A 6,000-nucleotide genomic window follows, 5' to 3' on the forward strand; every position below is an offset into this window, starting at 1 on the left:
AAAAAAAACAACGTTGATTTCAGACCAGACTCTTAGTTAAGGACCAAAGAGGAGGCCCATGGAAAACAAGTTGCCTGGAGCCAATGAGAAGTTCATCCATTCATCCAGCAGACACTTCCAGGGGCCTCCTCCATGCCTAGTCTAGGTTGGGCCAGTCTGTAAAGATCATAGAAGTGAGTGAGACAGACAACCACTTCCCCAAACTGCCAGGATGTGATCAGAGAGGTCACTGAGGAGGGAGTCACCAGTTGCCTGCCTGGATGGCAAGTTCAGAAAGACTTTACAAAGGAGGTGCCTTTTGAAATGGGCATTGGAGAGTGAATAGAAGTTCATCGTGCTTATAAGAGAGTAAGGACATTCTAGGTAGAAGGAACAACAGCATAGGCAGAGGCCTGGAAGCATAAGAGAAAATAGCAAGTAGTTCATTGAGACTGAGTAGTAGACTACAAGTGGGAGAAAGTGGTGGGAGATGGAAGCTAGAGAAGACTGGGCTCTGAATGGCACATGAACAAATTTGAACGGTAGGCAGTTAATTAGTACAGCTACCTCGGAGGGCCCATAGGCAGCTTCCATCAACATTTTAGATGCCCAGAACTTTTGACACAGCAGTTTCAGATCTCATTGTCTGCCCTGTAGAAACACTTGGCACATGATTATGCACAAGGATTACAACATTTTAATAATATAAAATAAAATGTATAATACTGTGAATAGCCACCAATAGGGAACTGGTTAAATAAGATATTTGTCCATCCCCACTAAGGAATATCTTGAGGCAGTTACAATAAATAAAGTAGATCTCTTGAGGATAGAACAAGAGTAAATAACATTTTTAAAATTGCAGCAAAATGGGTTGGTATACACACATATATTTCCTAGTTCTATCAACTGACAGGGCCTAAAAGCAATGACACCTCAAGAGCAATGAGCACACCTAGTGACTAGATCTTGGTTTCTAACACTATCCTCCAATAAAAGGTGCCAGCCCTCCTTGGAGAAATGGCTGAAGTAGACCTGAGGCAGGGAAAGTCCAAGATAAGCCTGAATCATCTTGTGGTGCCAGAAAATAGGGAAGTGCTTGGAAAAGAGTGGGGGCTGGACAGAAGAACTCAGAAGCCAAGCGGAAGGAGATCCTAATAGCCAAAGTGGGAACAATTTGAGCAGAAAATAAATAATGATAGTATTGGACTTTTAATACATATATTTTAAATTTTAGAACAGTTCTAGATTTACAGAAAAGGTGCAAAGGTAATACAGAAAGTTCCCATATATCCCACATCCAGTTTCTCCTATTGTTAACATCTCATATGAGTGTGATTCATTTATTACAATTGATGGAGCAACATTGAGACATTATTATTAACTAAAGTCTACAGTTTTTTACTTAATGACTTTTATCTGTTTCCAGTGCCCCATCTAAGACCCCACATTACATTTAGTTGTCATGTCCCCTTAGGATTCTGTTGGCTGTGACAGTTTCTCAGACTTCCCTTGCTATTGATGACTTTGACAGTTTTGAGGAGTATTGGTTGAGTATTCTGTAGAATGTCCCTCAATTTGGATTTGAAAAAACCATGATGATTGTCTCATGGTTAAAGTGGGGGATGGGAGCGAGGAGAACTATCACAGAGGTGAAGTACCCTTCTCAACACATATCACTGATGTACACTATCTATTGATTGCTGGTGCTCACTGGGATCGCCTGGCTGAGGCAGTGTTTGTCAGGTTTCTCCACATTACTTTTTCCCCTTTTCCACACTGTTCTCTTTGGAAAGAAGTCACTATGCACAACACATAATTAAGGAGTGGGGAGTTATACTCTACCTTCTTGAGCGAGGAGAAAATATTGGATTTTAACCCATTGAATAAATGAAACATCCATTGGTCCATATTAACACTAACAAATATTTGAATGAATAAAGAAATGGGGAAGGAGGGACAGCTTTTCCTTACATTAAAATTCCAGTTCAGAGATGTAGAAAGAAAGGAGGCCACAGAACATGACTATTATTAGGATGGCATCACAGTAATAAATGTTGATGCACCAATAGACGCTACAATTAATAGACAAATGTGGAGCGTTTGAGGAAAAACAGGACTTGCATAGTCTCCAAATATCTTCCCAAGGTATTTGTCAACTACATATCAAAGGAGATGCAGGGGACTTCTCTGGGGACACAGTGGATAAGACTCCACGCTCCCAATGCAGGGGGCCCGGATTCGATCCCTGATCAGGGAACTAGATCCCACATGCATGCCGTAACTAAGAGTTTGCATGCCACAACTAAGGAGCCCGTGTGCCACAACTAAGGAGCCTGACTGCCGCGACTAACACCCAGCACAACCAAATAAATAAATAAATATTTTTTTAAAAAAAGGAAATGCAGTAAATGTATAGTGAGGAAAGCCCGCAAACATCAACTTAATCAAATGATCAAGGTAAACATCACCAGTGATAAGAGATATCGACATCACAAACATCTTGGGATGATGCGCCAAGAAGGACCCAGCATCATGTCTGTGGTATATAACCTCACTCTAGTCATGAGAAAACATCAGGAAAACCCAAACTGAGGGGCGGTCTATAAAACACCTGGCTAGTACACTGCACAAGTGTCAAGATCATGGAAGATGAACAGACTGAGGAGCTGTCGCAGGTTTGAGGACACTAAGGAGAAACAGCAGCTCAAAGCGATGTGGGGTCCTGGATAGGATCCTGGAACAGAAGAAAAAGGACGTTAGTGGAAAAACTGGTAAAACTCAAATAAGATCTGTAGTTTCATTAATAGTATCATACAAAGGTTCATTTCTTGGTTTTGATCGTTGGACTAAGGTTATGTAAGATGTTAATATCAGGGTAAGCTAGGTGAGGGGTGTACAGGAGCTCTCTGTTCTATTTTTTTTTAACTTTTCTCTAAGTCTAAAATTAGTTCAAAATAAAAGGTTTAAAAAGTTGGAGCATAAAAGATTGAGGGCAGATACCTGGAAGGTCTCTGGCGGCAGAAACATGAGATGTTTCAGTGGATTTTTGAAGGGTGCATGTCTCAGACAGTTAAAGAAAAGAGCCAGGGAAGAGGTCTGGGAGTTGCACCCTTGGGTTCTCAGAGATCCTGAGAATGTTCTGGTCCCCTTTGGATCTAGGGTTGGGAGACCTCCTCTCCACAGAGCCGTCCTCCCAAAGACGTGTTCACCGTAGTGGCCTAGAGTCGGCTGGGCTGTGTCTCCAGAGCAGACCCTGGGCTCTGTGTCATGAGTTGGGATGGCAAATCCCTCCTCTTTTCTCCAGCTTGGTGCTGGGAGGGGCAGCCCTATGCATGCCCCCCTCTCATCCAGGGATTCCCACCCTGGAGGACAGGGTAGCTGAGGTGATGCTGACGCAGTTGGGGGAAGTCTTGGCAAGCAGGCCAGCAGCAGAGCTTGGCCTCCAGAGGGAGGGCGGCTCAGACAGTGGTCAGCTTCGGAGTGGGGCTTAGCAGAGGGAAGGGGGAATGGGAGGGAGCTCTCCTTCTCAAGGGGCCCTTTCATGTTGAAATCAGCCAGCGTGAATGCCATCGGCCCAGGAGCCCAGCCGGGGGAAATGTGAGAGCCCCCTTATCTCCCCTCTTGTCACAGCTCCGTCTGCGGTTCCCAGCCGGCCAGCAAGGATGCATTAGGAGAAGTGTCGGTGGTGGAGGAGTGTTCCCATCAAGACCTTGTGCTGGGCCCACTTGGCTGAGGGGGCGGGGCTGGGTGAAGCAGGTTCCAGGCCCTCCTGGCTCTGGAGATGTTGGTTGCCTGGAGCGCCCCACATCTTGGAGCAGGGAGAGGCTGCAGACTGGGCGGGAATTGGAAGGAAGGCCTCGGATGCCACCTCTGTACAGCATCCCCTCACCCGCTCAGGGTGTGCAGCCCCATTCACACACCTGCAGGAGCAAGAAGCTCGCTCTCTCTTAGGAGAGCCCAGGAGTCATCTCGCCGTTTCCACCCCTGGATTCAGTTCGCATTTCTGGGCAGGAAACCTGGGGCATTTGGCCAGGGAGGCTGTGACCCTACCTTCCCCAGGACACTCTCAGCCCAGGAGTGACCCCTGCTGTCCAGACAACCTTGGAGGCCGAGGGCTGAGCCTGCCAACTTCCCGTCGCTTGAACTGGGTGGCCCTTCCGGCCCCCTTCCAACCCTACAATCTTGTCCTTTTTTCTGAGATGGGCTGTGAGGTTCTTTGTAAATCTGCCACTGTAGGAGGGAAGTGGGTGAGGCCAACATATGGACTATGCGGGCATTGCTGGCCCCCGCAGCTGGAGCTGTCAGCAGCCAGTGTTTTCAGACACCATTTACCCATGCAAGTTTCTGGCCCCAAACACATTCCCACTGCCCAAGGCTCCGAGTCTCCTCCCCACAGCCACATGGGGACCTGAGAGAACCCTGTCTGGCCAGAGAGGAGGTCTTCCCAGAAGCCTCTGCTGCCCGAGAGAGGGAAGGGTGAAGAGCTCGGGAGCCCCCTCAGAGACGCTGGTACATGGAAAGCAGGACAAGGTAAGGGAAAGGATGTGAGGAGTCCCCCGAGACAGCTTGGTGCAGGAAGGGGCACGGGGCTGGAGGCGTTCTGCCAGCACCTGCCGGGTGACCTTGGGCCAATCTGTTCCCCTGTCTCCCCAAGTGTCAAGATGGAAGAATCCCTTAGAACCCTACTGAAAATCACCTGCCCCACCCTATCGTGCTCTTTCTTGCCTGTATTTCTTTCACGGCAGGTATCACCATCTGAGACACTCTGTCACCTCCATTAGTACACCGTCTCCCTGAGCAGGGCCCTAGTCTCCACCACCATTGCACCCCGAGCTCCACAACAGGGGCAAGGTGGTCCCTGGGGCCTGCTCAGCTCTGGGCACTATCATTCCATTTTCTCCAAGTGAGATTCTGGGTTCCAGCCAGGGATGGAGGAACCTTCATCTGGGAATGGCAGGTGCCTAACAAAGGAGGATTTTCTCCAGGAGCTGTAGAAGAGTGGAGCAGTCTGGGCTTCAGGGTAGGAAAGGCTAGACTGAGGCCCTGAGGAAGAGGACTCAGGCCTGAGATGGCCGCCAGGGCAAAAGACTCTGATTCAACCCAGCTTGGTGACAGGCCCCGGAGGGCAGGGACTCGGTTTGATTCTTTCAGACATCCTCAAAACCAAGCTCAGGACATAGCAGGGCAAAGGGACTCGGGCAGCATTTGTTAGTTGGAGACAGTTGATGGTTCACCACTTTGCACCTGCCTTGGTACCTCTCGGCTTTGCTTCTGTGACTTCCTGACACCTTCCTAAGTGGACCCTGCCATTTCCCACAGGCTGGCTGTGCTATATGTATCACCCCATTGCACCCTCACAGTAGTGGGGTAGGTACTATATTATTATCCTCATTCTACAGCTGAGGAGACAGAGACTCAGAGAGGTTTAGTGACTTGCCCAAAGTCACACAGCCAGGAAATTACAGAACCAGGATTTGAGCCCAGGTCTGTTCTCTCCTCTTTACCCCGCTGCCGTCTGTAAAAGGTGTTCAGGATTCCAATTTGAATTGCCCCAAACACGTGGGTTCCACACTCCAGAGTTTACATGCATTTTTGGTATCTCATTGCATCTTTACCCTCAGCCTGTGTAGGAAGCAAGGCAGGTACTATTACCCATTACACCACTTCACAGACTGGAGATGGGCTTGGAATCACCCAGCCAATACGTGGCATCACTGGGACCTGAGCCCAAGTCAGCCTCATGGTGGAATCTTACCCATTGCCTTCGATCAGGCTGAGCCTGTGCTCTTGGACCACACTTGCTGGCTCAGGGCTTCTGCCCTCCCAGCCTGCAATATCACTGATGCCACAAGCACCCCAGGGACCTAGCCCGGGGCAGAGCCTGCTCTTTTTACCCCATCCACGAGGCCTTTTCAGAGGCTCCGTTGGGCCTCCAGTGAAGATGCAGGTGACAGTGGGAGGGTGGGCAGGCTGCCATTGGATGAGCAGAGAAGGCAAATTTGGGGACGCTACAGAGTA

The sequence above is a fragment of the Eubalaena glacialis genome, chromosome X, assembly GCF_028564815.1.
Source record: "Eubalaena glacialis isolate mEubGla1 chromosome X, mEubGla1.1.hap2.+ XY, whole genome shotgun sequence".
NCBI lineage: Eukaryota > Metazoa > Chordata > Mammalia > Artiodactyla > Balaenidae > Eubalaena > Eubalaena glacialis.